The sequence below is a fragment of the Macrotis lagotis genome, chromosome 7, assembly GCF_037893015.1.
Source record: "Macrotis lagotis isolate mMagLag1 chromosome 7, bilby.v1.9.chrom.fasta, whole genome shotgun sequence".
NCBI classification, from domain to species: domain Eukaryota; kingdom Metazoa; phylum Chordata; class Mammalia; order Peramelemorphia; family Peramelidae; genus Macrotis; species Macrotis lagotis.
Window position 1 is genome coordinate 147,610,777 of NC_133664.1, and position 14,181 is coordinate 147,624,957.

Consider the following 14,181-nt stretch of genomic DNA (forward strand, 5'->3'; position numbering starts at 1 on the left):
TGATTTCACTGGTATAGGGAACATTCAGATTAAGAAATCTAAGAAATGAAGCAAAGTATCTGCAACTTCTAGTCTTAGATTTTCCTAGGGCAAGAGATGTTGGGATATTTGCCCAGGGTCATATGCTTTTTATACAACAGAAACATGACATACTCTCCACAGTATTTGCTGTTTCTGCAATCTTAACTTTATGGGAAAACTGAAAATGCATAACAAACTAGTAATTAGAGAAATGTGAATTAAAAGAATTCTTGAATCATACTTCATACCCATCACATTGACAGAAACAACAAAGAAAATGATCATTGTTGGAGAAGTTGTAAGGAAATAGAAGACCAATGGAGCTTGATGACATCATCTTGGAAGGTAATTTGGATCCATATTGTGCATATCCTTTGACTCAGTTATATCCCCACTGTCAATATTTCAGAGAGATTAGGGGGAAAAAGGAAAGGACTTATATGCTAGAGAAATGGTGAAATTAATTCATGCCATATTAGGACATCTGATTGTTAAATTGTTGGTGTTAGCAATCATGCCTTGAAAATTGGAAGCATTACATATTAGGACTTGTTTATTGTGTAGGTTTACAGAAGTGATAGAGAAATGTTAGGAAGATGGATTAAACTGAAAAACGTTTCATGAATTTTCAAAGAGGTGGTTGTTCAATATTTACAGTTCCAGGGATGTGGAGAAGAGGCAGGGAAGAATAAAAGAAGGAAAGAAGAACAAAAGGAAAGAAATGAGGAAAGTTAGTATGGAGGAACGAAGAAGGAAGGAAGGAAGGAAGGAAGGAAGGAAGGAAGGAAGGAAGGAAGGAAGGAAGGAAGGAAGGAAGGAAGGAAGGAAAGAAGGGAAAAGAAAGAAGAAATATGGTCATTCAAACATATTCATGAAACATTCAGAAGAGAAAATAAAGCCAGAAAGGATCATAGAAAAACTGGACAGATTCAGATTTTATTTAAAAAGAAAGGCAAACTGTTCAGAGTAGAGTATATAGGAATGCACATTTTAGATGATGTGTATTTAGTTATAATTTTAAATTAGACAAATAAACTAATTGATGAAAGAAAAGAAATAGAAAATACATGTCATTTGTCACTTTGATGTTGTTGTGCTTTGTTAATTCTTGAAGAGTACCATTGTTGTAGATGAGATTTAAGGTAACCAAATAGAGTTTTATGGTTACCAAAAAACAAAGGAATTGTCATGACCAGGGATTTTAGAACTGCTCAGGATTTATTGGATTTATTACACATTATTACAAAGTATATAGGTTAAAAACTCCTAGAAAAGTAGTAAGGACTTTGTGGACAGGTTAGGTGAAGTTAGAGAGAGAGAGAGAGAGAGAGAGAGAGAGAGAGAGAGAGAGAGAGAGAATAAGGAAAGGCTGAGGGTTGGCTAGTCCAGCCACAAGGCATGAGAGTGGGTATGATACTACAGAGAGCTTAAGCTGGGAGCATGGCCTAAGAAAGAACTTTATCTTGCAGGGTGGAATATAGAGTAAAGAAGGGGCAGGGAAAGGGGAAGTGCTTCTTCTTAAATAAACTTCTGTAGTGGTTTGGTACTTGGGGAATGGTCTAGCACTTGGGCCAGTGATCCTCCAATGGCAAACCACATGCTGGTTCTTCCTGTCCCAATGTGTGTGATTAAGTTAAAACTGAAGCTAGGTGAAGCAGGAAAGAGGAGTGGGTACAAATTTTGCATTTAACAATGAAGCAATAGTCAGTTTACATCTCAGGAGCAAACAGTCTTCCACAATTAGCAAAATTTAGCAGAATAAAAGATTACAAGATTTGTTTCTAATTACAAATTTTCTATATTCATATTCCTTTGCATCAGTATGACATCAGAGATGTGATGCCATGACATGTAAGTGAATTGCATTTAATTGAGAAGGGCTGTGCAAAATTACTAGCCTCATTTTTCTCCTCTAATCATCTCGGTCCAGTGGCCAGATATGGCTCAGAATAGCTGAAGATGTCCCTGGATGCAATGGGAGACTTACCCCTTTTTAAGTTAAGGTCTTTAACAGGGAGAGAAGGAAGGAAGGAAGGAAGGAAGGAAGGAAGGAAGGAAGGAAGGAAGGAAGGAAGGAAGGAAGGAAGGGAGGGAGGGAGGGAGGGAGGGAGAGAGGGAGGGAGGGAGATGGAAGGAAGAGAGGGAGGAAGAATGTAAGGAGGAAGATGTTAGCCCTAATGCTCCTGAGGGGTTGAATAGCTCCAATTACTCATGTAGATTGTTTTTTGTATTTCTTTCTTAAGGAGGACCAAGACAGCAGGGAGATGATGCCATGGAATGCAAATGAATTGATTTTAACTGAGAACAAGGTGGGGGGGTACTACTCTGCAAAGTCACCAACCTCACTTTTTCCTCATGATCCATCTAGGTCCTGTGGTAAGATATGCATCAGATAACCTGGAGATGGTCTTGGATTCAGTGAGCACCTTGGTCTTTTTAAGCTAAAATCTTTGACAGGTCTCAGTTTGACTGAGGCACTGTCCATTCTATAATTAAGGCAAGCAAGAAAAAAAAAAAAAAACAAAGAAAGAGTTCTTTGTCATATTCCCTTCCTCCAAAAAATCAATCTGGGAGGGGAAGACCCCCAGGGTTTCTAGCCAAAGCAAAACAATTGCTATTTACCTTTATTCTGAGGAGCAGATTAAATCATTTTAAAGACTTCATTTGTATTTCTCTGAATAATTGGGGCAGAAAGGAGAAGGAAGAGTGAGAATTTGAAGAAAAGGAAATTTGTCAGTGGTGGCATTCAATTAAATTATCAACTTGTTAGCCAACTCAACATAAAATTAGGTATAAGTTCTACCAAACCAGAGTGAACCAGATAAATCCTTCTACTGGAAAGGGTAAGTTCTATAGAGGGAAAGGAGAAGAAAGAGGAAAGGATGTCAAATGAAAATATTGAGCAAAAGACTGTCAATACAGGAATGAAGCAATGAAGAGAAAGGAAGTTATAATCATCTATTTTAAACATAACCCATGTCAAATAACATTAAGTATTTATAGAATTAACCTAACAAAATTGCTAATTTCTTTTTAAATACAAAGTACTCTGTTGGCCCTGTGAAGACAGAGATGTAATATATCGCAGTCTTTGTGATGAAGGTGTTTGTATCTCTAATGAAGGGAATAAGGCGCATAGAAATAGAAATATATAGAATTTAAAGTAGATTGTAAAGAGACAAAGGACTTTTGGAAAATTGGAGAAAGAATACATGACTTTCAGATAAAGGTAGGATGAAAGAAATCTTCCTAGCAGAGTTAGAATTAAATCTGGACCTCAAACAAAAAGAAAGATTTCAACAATTTCTTCAGCCATAGAGGAGGAGTTCCATGAAAACATGGAGATGGAATTTTACAGAACAGGATTAAATATAGTATTGCAGTTTTGATAAGAATCCATAGCATAAGAAGAGGAATGGAGTAAAATAAGTCTGGCAAGGTAGATGCAGGCCAAGATAGTAAAGAATTTTAAATATCAGGCTAATTTCTTGTAAGGCAATAAGAAGACAATGAAAATTTCTGAGTAGATCAGAAACATAGATCTGTGGGTTAAAAATGTTATTTTAGCATATTTGTGAAGAATGAATAGGAAAATAGAAACTGTAATCTATAAGAGAAATAAATCTGCTGGAGTGAGGGAAGAATTGAACATTTTACTAATGGATCTTGCAAGACATGGGTGCCCCCTAAGTAAGGCACACCAAGGTACAATAATGTCTAGTATTATACAGTTTTGGAAATTCTTTCTCTTCCCACTTGAATTTTCATAAGCTTTCATCATTTGAGTTACAACCTAAGAGATACGCCTATTCTATGACATGCCTCTAAATATAATCCTTCCCTTGATCATATGATGCATGTTGTTGATAAACCCTGATCCTCACCTAATTGTGTGTGTGTGTGTGCTAACTCAGTTATATTAGGTTAAAACCTCTAGGTCAACCTTGGCTGGTTGAGGACTGATTCTTCCTAATCTTGGACCTGTTTTCTTTGAATGAGATCAGATCTCTCCTAGCTCTGTGATTGGCTAGAGTTGCTCCTCTTTGGAATGTATTTCTTGGACATCTTCCATATGTGGAGACCAACAACACCCCACAAATTGGATGTAGGGTCTGGGGAGTCATTAATATTAGATAATAATTGAAATAATGGTGCTTAGTAAACTTGTCAAAGAGAAACATGTAGTAGTAGTAGAGAGCGCCTAAGTTCTTAGTTGAGCCTTTTCAAAATAACACTGCTCAATATCATTCCAATCTGGTGGATATTAATGTTTCTTTTCTGATTATTATGCATGGATAATAAATTTGATGATAGATCTTGAGGTATTTGGGGAAGGTCCCAAAACTATACTTGCACAGTTTGCTTTATTATTTTTAAACTACTTAACTTCTTTACTTCAAAATCAAAGGAGTAGATGTTGGTTTATTTTCATGTACAAATTCTTTGCTGAATTAAATTTAGGCATTTGAGACCAAGGGAATTTTTATTATAAATTTAAAATGTCTTTATGGGATAAAACATTGCAAAGATACAAATCCTACAAAATTGCTGAGCTAATGTCTGGTTTATGTCATTTTAATCTAGATGTAACGCATTGCTCACAAAGAAATACCTTTTCCATAATAAGATTAGATTTGATTCTCTTTGATTATGAATGTGTTAAGGACTCTCAGAATGATTGAATAGGTGCACATGATATGTTTTGACTGCTATGGATATTGAAAGTCATTCTATGTATTGGCAGTAATACTCACAGCATGCAGCCTAATATCTGTCAAATTTTTATTAGATTTCAGATAAAACAAGTGTTTCATCTTTTTTTTAAGAACCTTGACTTAGTATATGTTTTACTTGTTATTAAACTTTAAATAAGTTCAATCTATATTCAGAATAATTGACATGAAATGACAATATTTAATTAAACAGAGCTCAATGAGGGTATCAGAGAGCATAAAAAGAAAAGTGAAGGGGAATTATCAAAAGTCAATCAGTCAATGTCAATCTTATACTCTTACTATTTGAGTTATATTTCCAGGAATCACATATAATGTCTTGTGGAAATTCAAGGAAGAACTGCTCATATGCCTTGAATACACTTCATGCCTTGTTTGTTCTCATAGTACCATATCTATAAGTTGTTGCATTTCACACACCTTAAACCTTCCCTCAAAATGACAGAAAATTCCATTTAACCAATTATCATGGTTCACATGGATCATAAGGTACATGCCAATGATACATCCCACATTTTAATAGCTTTTTTCCTGCATCTAGAAATCATGATAGGGATATTTTTACATTTTTATTTTGGTTTCACATCCTATAGTTTTGAAGATATAAGAATCAGATCTTTCTGGAGCCCAGGAAATGCACTTAACCAAATCCTCTTGTACCCAGAAATCAGCTTGGCCCTCTGTTTTGGCTACCACCCATACTCAATGCTGTCTGGTCATTAGAACAGCAGGTAATTAAAATGCCATCCATATTTGTCTAGGCCACATACACCCATTCTTCTGTGAAAGTCTTCCCACTAGCCAGTTTGCATTTCTCACATTTTTATAGTTTTGTCCCTGAAGGCAGATACTATATAATTTCCATTTAGAATGATGACTTCCTAAGAGATGATTCTGATACCTCCAAAAGCCTGGAAATCCCATAGTTTAATAGTCATTGCAACAAAAAAGGAAATTAAAAGCTTGCCATTGTAGTCAAAGGAAATATCTTGTGCATCTATATCCCTTAAGTTCAGGATCTCTAGCTTCATAATCCCTCACCTCTATTGTGGCATCTTCAGAAGCAGAGACCATAACAAGGAAACCTGAGAGAGAAAAATGACATGAAAGAATAGACCCCTATGTCCAAAAAATGTGTACTTTTCTGGAGATTAAGAAATCCATTCTTTTGGGTCTCACTATATTGTAAGCATTATGTTTATCTCTGGAACTTGTCTAATTATGCAAAATCTCAACAAAAAAACAACAAAGAAAAAATGTTACTCCTTGAAGGGGGAAGGAACCAGTAAAAGTCAAATTTAACTCATGTGATTAATAAGCATTTTATTATTGTTATTATAGAGTATTATTACTATTTAACTAAACTATTTTTACTTATAGTTTGAGATATTTGAACTATGACTATCTGTGGTGATTTTTTCACATTTGATAAATTTATTGAGGAGAGGTTGATTTTTTTTTAAATTAGTGCATTTTAATTAACCATGGGAATAGTTACTATTGTTAAAATGAATCTATGTTCTAGTCAACCTGGTTTACTCTTTTTTTCCATATATTGCCCATGAGTCATAGCCATGTTTTTATTCATGCTATCTTTTCTTTGTGTGCTTTTTCGTGTTGAAATCTTGTATTTCTTTAATTTAATTTTTTTGGGTTTTTTTGCAAGGTAGTGGGGTTAAGTGACTGGCCCAAGGTCACACAGTTAGTATCAAGTGTCTAAGAGCAGATTTGAACTCAGGTCCTTCTGACTCCAAGACCAGTGTTCTATCTACTGCACCACCTAGCTGACCCCTTGCATATTCTTCTAAGACTGGATTAGATATATGCTCTTCATTGTAGTCTTTCACTAATCAGAATGAAGAAATTTTCCTCCTGAATTCCCTTTCTGATCAAATGACATTATACTAAGCTTCTATCTTGTGAGACTGTCCATTAGTTGTTTGCATGAATAAAATGCATCCATGCCTACCCTCAGGGAGCATACATATTCTCAGAGAATGCAACATGGAATCATACTAGTTTATATAGATATGCTTTTAAAAATGGACCAAAATTACTATTTATGTACTGAATTCTCATTCCAAGTGTCACGCTCTTTACCCTATATTATATTTCATTCTTTTGATGAATACATTAATGAATAGAAATACTTGAAGGAGAAAAAACGAAGGTTATACTTTTATATGGTATGACTCTTTTCTCACTGGTAGATTGTATAGCCTTCGGTAGATTGAAAGTTTCTTGATATATTTTTTTATCTGTCTTTGTATCCTTTGTGTTTATCATAGTAGGCTATTTAATGAATTCTTGATGTCTTGATCTACTTCTTCTAGGGTAAATATTTTATCTAAATTGTTCATACTTCATTGAAAATCCTATCATGCATTTCTTGCTCAATTCTTAAGATGCATTCTATTCCAGATAAGACATTAAATGGGCAGAATTTTCTGCTACTTGCTATTTTCTACCTAGCAAGTTAGATTACTGCCTTGTAGTGACAGAAAGAATTGGGTTTCTCAATGAAACATTCAGCTATGCAGTACAGTGTTGCCCGAGACAGACAAGTCCTAATGGATAGTTCTGTCAAACAATGATGCACTGGAAAAGGAAATGATAAACCACTTCAGTATCTTTGTCATGAAAACCCCAAGGACGGTATGCAGAACAGAAGGACCTAGAGTGCTACTGACCCCAGGGTGAAAAAGAATTGGATAGGATCAAATGACTGAACAGCAAACTTTGGCTCATTAGTGCTATATTGTATTCTCCCCTTCTTTTTTTCCCCTTTTTTATTTCATATTTTATTTTTTTCTTAATTCCATGTACTCTGTTTCAAAACTTTGAGTTCCAAATTCTCTCCCTTTATTCTTCTCTCTTACATATGAGTAGCCATGCAAAGCAAATTCATTTTAGTCTTGTTTAAAAGCAAAGCAAAGCAAAAACTAAAAAAAATAAAGTTAGAAAAGTGTGCTTCAATCTGTATTCAAACACCATCAGTCTTTTTCTCTGAAGATGATAATATTTTTCATTCTTAGTCCTTCAGTGTGGTCTTAGATTATTTTATTGCTGAAAATATAGCTAAGCCATTCACATTACAATTTCATTTTACTTGGTAATTAGTACATTTCACTTTGCATCAACTCAAATAAGTCATTCCAGGTTTTTATGAGAGCATTCTGTTCATCATTTCTTAGAGTAGAATAATATTTCATAATAATCACATACTACAATTTGTTCACCTAATTGATGGGTATTCCCTCAACTTCTAATTCTTTGCTACTACAGAAAGAGTTGTTATGATTATTTTTGTACATAAAGGACTCTTTCCTTTTTTAAAAATTTTCTTTAGGATGCAGATCTAATAGTGATAAGACTAGGTCAAAGGGTAGGTATAGTTTTATATTTCTTTGGGATATGGCTCCAAATTATTTGCTGGAATAGTTGAATCAGTTCACAGCTCTACCAACAATACATTAATGTCTCATTTTCCCCACACTTCATTTGTCACTTTCCTTCTCTTTTCTATTATTCAATATAATAGATATGAGTTAGTACCTCAGAATTATTTTTATCAAAAGTGTTTTGTTTTTGACTATACCCTCCCCCCATTCTGTTCCCCTTTCTATCACTATTCCCCCCACCCTCCAGCCACTATTACCTATCCACTTTTCCTCTTTCCTGTAGGGTAAGATAGATGTCTAAAATGAATTGAGTCTGCCTCTTGTTCTCTCTTTGAGCCAATTCTGATGAGAGTAAGGTTCATTCACTCTTCCTCACATCTACTCACTTCCCCTTCACTCACTCTCCATTTCTCCCAGTATATTCCACTCTTACCTCTTAATTTTATGTTTTTGATATCATCTCTTTATATTTAACTCACTTGTGCCCTCTGCTTATATAAACTCCTAACTTGTCTAATAATGATAAAGTGATTAATTAGCAATATCATCTTCGCTTGCAGAAATGTAAATAGCTTAGCCTAATTCCCTGCTGATTTCCCTTTGTTGTTTATCTTTTCATATTTCTTTTCAGTCATATATTTGAGGATCAAATTTTTGAACAACTTTGCTCTTTTCATCAAGAAAGTTTGACAGTCACTTATTTCATTTAATATTCATCTCTTCTCCTGAAAGAGTATATTAAATATTTTTGGTAGCTGATTCTTGGTAGAAATACAAATTCTATTGCCTTTCAGAATACCATACATCAAGCCTTCTGATCCTTTAATGTGGAAGGTGTTAAATCTCAGATTATCCTGATTAGAGCTCCAAAGTACACAAATTATTTCTTTCTGAATGCCTACAATGTATTCTCTGCAATTTGACTGTAAAAATCCTCTGAGTTTTCATTTGGGGAATTGTTTTTTGGAAGTGATTGAATAGTCTTTTTCTATTTTATCCTCTTATTCTAGAATATATGATAACTTTTCCTAATAATTTCTTGAAAGATAATGTCATTTTTCTTTTTTTATGATGACTTTCAGGTAGTCCAATAATTTTCAAATGACTTATCCTGGATCCTTTTTCCAGATCACTTGTTTTCACATGAAATCTTTCATATTTTCTTCTACTTTGATTTTCATTTGGAGGGTATTATTTATTGTTTCTTGATTTTTCATGAAATCATTAGCTTTCATTTGTTCTTTTATCATTTGGCTTAGTCTGTTTTCTAAGTTGTTATTTTCTTCAGTATTTTTTGTGTCTCTTTTACCAAGATGAGGTTTGGTTTTTCATAAATTTTTTTCATCACTCTCATTTCTCTTTCTAATTTTTCCCTCTTTCTCTCTTACTTGATTTTTCAGAGTCCATGGCATGAGACCAAGTTATATTTTTCTTGGAAGGTTTGGAGCTTCTTGTCTTCTTCTGAGTGTCGGTTTTGATCTTCTGTATTACCATAGTAACATTCTATGATCAGAATTTATCTTTCTCTTGTTTACTCATTTTTTTCTAATCTATTTCTTAACTTTTAACTCTTTGATAAAGTGGGACTCGGCTTCCAGTGTGGAAGGTACACTATCCCAAGCTTCAATGGTTTTCTAGTTGACTCAGTTCTACCAAGATGGTAAAATCTAAGGAGAAATGTGTTGAGTACTTTTCTGCCTTGTGCTCTGGTCTGTGATGGATCACAAGCACTCATTCTTTTCTGCTTGGAACTGTGAGGAGGGGCCTGAAACAGTGAAGCTGCAAAGTTTGATTGCTAGTGATCCTCCTCACCCTCGGGTTGCCACCCAGGTCTATAACTGAGTGTGGTAAAGCAACAGAATCCTGCCTCAATGCCAATAAAGAGATCTCTATAATCTTCTTCTGACCAGTTGTCTGACTGATTCTCTTACCATCTGTGAGCCGAGAACTCTGAAAGCATCTGCTAATCCTGATGATTCAATGGTTCCCAAGACCTGCTCCTGATTAGCTGAGGCCCAGTATGTTCTGGTGCAGTCTTTCTTGGTCTATGTTCTCCTCTCACCTCAGTTAGATGAATTTTTCCTGCTAACCTTTAAAGTATTCTTTGCTGAAAAATTATTTCACCCTGTCATTTTTTGGGGTTTCTGAAACTAGGAATGGTTTTCTGCCTTTATTTAAAGGTGTTCAAAGGAATGTTGGGGACAACTCAGGAGACTTGCTGCTCTGTATCTGGTTTTCCTTTGTTGTTGATTAAAAAAACTTCTTTAAATTATGGGTTTGATACACTCAGAAAACGATATCTATATTTTAAAAAAAAATGATTTCCTGAGAGCATTTTTTGATGTACCAAAGCCCAGTACCTCTCTGCAACCTTCACTAACCCCATTACCACTTTCCCAGAGAGACCAATCAGAGGTGTAAATTTAGAATCCCCAGTCTCCTTCACTGTTATGTTCCTCTTGCACAGAGAAAGACCCAGTGTAAAGGACTGGATATTTTCCTGAGTGATGGTGACATCTTGGTCACAAGGACATTGTTTATTTCTCAAGAGGGTAGTTTTAATCTCTGCTCCTCCTTACCTCTAACCCACAGCTTTTCTAGTGCCTTAAAGAAAAAAAAAATGTCCCTAGTGGCCTTCCCAAATCAATTTTATATTGATTATAATAGTATTGTGAGAACCAGCAGGGCAAAGTGGAATATGGGCAAGAAGATCTGGTTTCAAACCTTCTGAAACTGACCTGTAACTCTGGTCAAATATTTTAACTTTAGTGCACTAGGAAACTCCATCTGCCTTTAAATTGGAGAGCATGTACTAATTATGAATGTTGGTAGGAGTATCTCACTGCAAGTTAACATCAATAAAAACCATGAATATTCCAAAAAAAGTGTAGTTTATGTTGAAAACTCTTCTAAAATACTCTCTCATTCCTTATTTTGTTTGTGTTATGGAGAAAACTCTAAATTCCTCAAGCACGTTTCAGTCTAGAAGAAAATCTAGCAGGAATAGAAACAAAAAATGGTTTGATTTCAGTCATAGTTATCTGCAGCATTTAGCATCATACAAGAAACTGAAACTGTAGGTAAAAGAGTCTCACAATTAGAAGATTAATCACAAAGTGATGATTTTTTTTTCAGTTACTTCATCTCACAAGTCAACTTTGAGAACAGGAGTTTAAATATGATCTAATGGAGGGAATGAAGACCCAAACCAATGATATTATAGATGCTTGAAATATTGATGGAAAATTACTCTGTCAAGAATACAATTGGTTTATGCAAGCATATTGTATATGGATGAGGGGGAATAATAATTAAAGTGAATGTTCATTTTTGAAAGGTATAATTTTCCCCAATATATGCATTAATACATTCCCTTATTACCATAGCCAATATGCATCCTTATTGCTTCTGCAAGTTAAAGGTGAAAACCATTTTTTTCATGCTTTGGAAATAAAATGTTTTGTCAGTATCTTCAAGTTCACCTAGACTTTGATTACCTCTTTTAAAATGTATTATTATTTTAATCATCAAAGCATATATCTTTGTGGCAACTGTCTTCATGTCAAAAAAAGAAACAAATCATGAATAGTTCGTAGAAGAGTAAGCTTTTCTAAACACTGAAACATTTTATTTAGTGACTTTGTGATCTTGAATTCCAAGGAATTTATAGATCCTAGTGATGTTTAAATGAACACATTTAGGTATATATCTCTGAAATTTATAATGATGCTGCTGATGAAGATATTTTCAAACTTTAATTTTATCAGTGAAAGAAGCATTCAGTATATAAAATGCAACACCCCTTCAACTTATAGGTGTAATAGAAAATGGCCTAAGGTTATGGAGAGTTTAATTAATTTGCCCATGTCTTACAACTTTCATGTGCTATAGGTAAGATTTGAACTCATTTTTTCCTGACTCCAAAGTCAGTCTTATATTCATTATATTGTAATTTTCTTGCCTATAATAGGTAATAAATATACATTTCTTGAATGGAAATGAACTCCATGAATTTTTAACAAATATATTATTTTACTCCTTCGTTCTCTAAACAACTAGATAATGCACGTGTATATTAGAATTCTTGTTGGAATGTGCTAGCAAGAAACAATAAAAAAATAACAGCAACAACTAACATTTATATAGCAATTATTATGTGTGATCACTGTGCTAATATTTTACAGTGATTGTCTTTTTTATCTTACACCAACACTGGCATGTAGATACTATTGTTACTCTCATTTTATGCATGAGGAAACTGAGGCAAAGAAGAGTTCATTGACTTGCCCAAGGTCATATAGACCCTAAGTATTTGTGGCTGATTCTGAACTCAAGGTGTCCTGACACCAGGTCCAGTGCTATGACACTTAAAAGTTTTATGGCCCAGGCAAATTATTTGGGTTCTGTCTGGCTCTGTTTCTTGATTTGTAAACTGGGAATAATAATGGCTCTACATCCCAGGGTTTTTATTTGAGATAAAATGCATATCATTTTGTATATAATAAAACGTATAAATACTATGATGCAGCAGCAGTAATGGTAGTACTCCTGATAGTTCTAGTAGTAGACACTAATAACTTTTTGAACATTAATAACCATCCTAAATCTTGTCTTCCTAAGCTTCCCAACTTTTTTTGGAAAGCATGGAAGTAGAATTCTAAATTAAATTATATTCAGTGTATAGAATATTCCACCCTGAAGAAGATTGCATATTCCCACGATAACTGTGACGTTTTGTACTTAAATGTTTGATTCAGGAAGTCTATATAGAGAGTCTTATAAATAGTTCCTAAGAAATCTAAAAGAGTGATGAAACAGTCTTATTCACAAATGAGTGTAGTTTAGAAAATTAAAGAATGTCTTAGTAAGCCCTCTTCCCACCAAAAAGGAAAAAAAAAACCCAACAAGGTTTATATCTAAAACAAGTGAAACAAGAACACTTTTTTCCCTTTGAACTATATTTCTGAAACAGGCCATTTAGCAATAAGATACAGATCAGCTAATCATTTCAATTAGTTATTTTTAAGTGCAATAAAATGCTTAAAAACCTCAGAATATAGTAGAGAACTAGATTCAGAATTAAAATACAAACAAATAAGCAAACAAACCCAAATTCAAATCCTTAGTTTGATACTTAATGCATTTTACCCCTCATATTTGTTTCTAGTTTTTATGAGCTTTAGTTTCCCTCAAAGGAAATATAGATAAAATGACTGTCCTGAGTGCCAGAGGGACATACTGGAAGACATAACTGACTTTAGATTCAATAAGAACACCGATCAAGTTTTTCTTTGATACATTAGGTGGTCCTGACCAAGTATTTTAACCTTTGAATGCCTAGAGAAAAACAAATAGTCTATAAATGCAGGAGTCATTCTGATTTGGTAGAGAGAATTCCTTTAGGTGAAATCTTTTTCCAATGATTTCACTGGAGGAGAGGAGAGAGGGTGGCAAAGGGGTGGAGTAGCCACTTCATAAATTTGTTGTGAGGCTTAAGTGAGGTAATCTTTTCAAAATGCTTTCCATTACAGGAATGTCATTTTCCCTCAACAATTTGGAAATGATAAACGATTCCCAAGAGATTCATTGTCAGCAATTACTCTTTAAAAATATATTTAGGTAAAATGCAAAATAAAAATTAGCAAAATGCTTTTATTTTTTATACCATCATATTCATTTTTCCAGCTTGTAATTCATTATAAATATACAAAAGCAAAACTGAATATTTTATTAAAATTCTTGTCTATATAATGATATATTCTCATTTAAAAAGCTATTAGAAATTGAGATAAATTTTTTCTCATTTTAACAATTTATCTAGGAACAAGGTCCACTAAGCAACCCTTTGATGAAGAAATTCAACTGACGTGATTCTATGATAGCAGGTGAGTATTATAATTTACCAATTCTAGCTGAATGAATTAATGTATTTTAATTGATAAAACAGTTTAAAGTTTCCTTTCTTACTGACAATGTAATGTAAAAGTCTGTAACCTATAAATGTGAAGCAAATTCCTAATGAAGTC

The 14,181-nt window shown here is 34.0% G+C and overlaps 1 long non-coding RNA gene across 3 annotated transcripts in view; it reads left to right on the forward strand.

The window, feature by feature from the left end:
• Positions 1–280: 280 nt before the first annotated feature.
• LOC141493868 (uncharacterized) overlaps positions 281–14,181 on the forward strand; it is a 28,321-nt gene continuing 14,420 nt past the window's right edge. For 2 of the 3 annotated variants that reach the window (XR_012470344.1, XR_012470345.1), the window contains exons 1-3: positions 281–366; positions 2,265–2,397; positions 13,977–14,040. This is a non-coding gene — a long non-coding RNA (uncharacterized LOC141493868). The remainder of the gene's footprint in view (positions 367–2,264; positions 2,398–13,976; positions 14,041–14,181) is intronic. The other variant, XR_012470346.1, reaches the window with a different exon arrangement.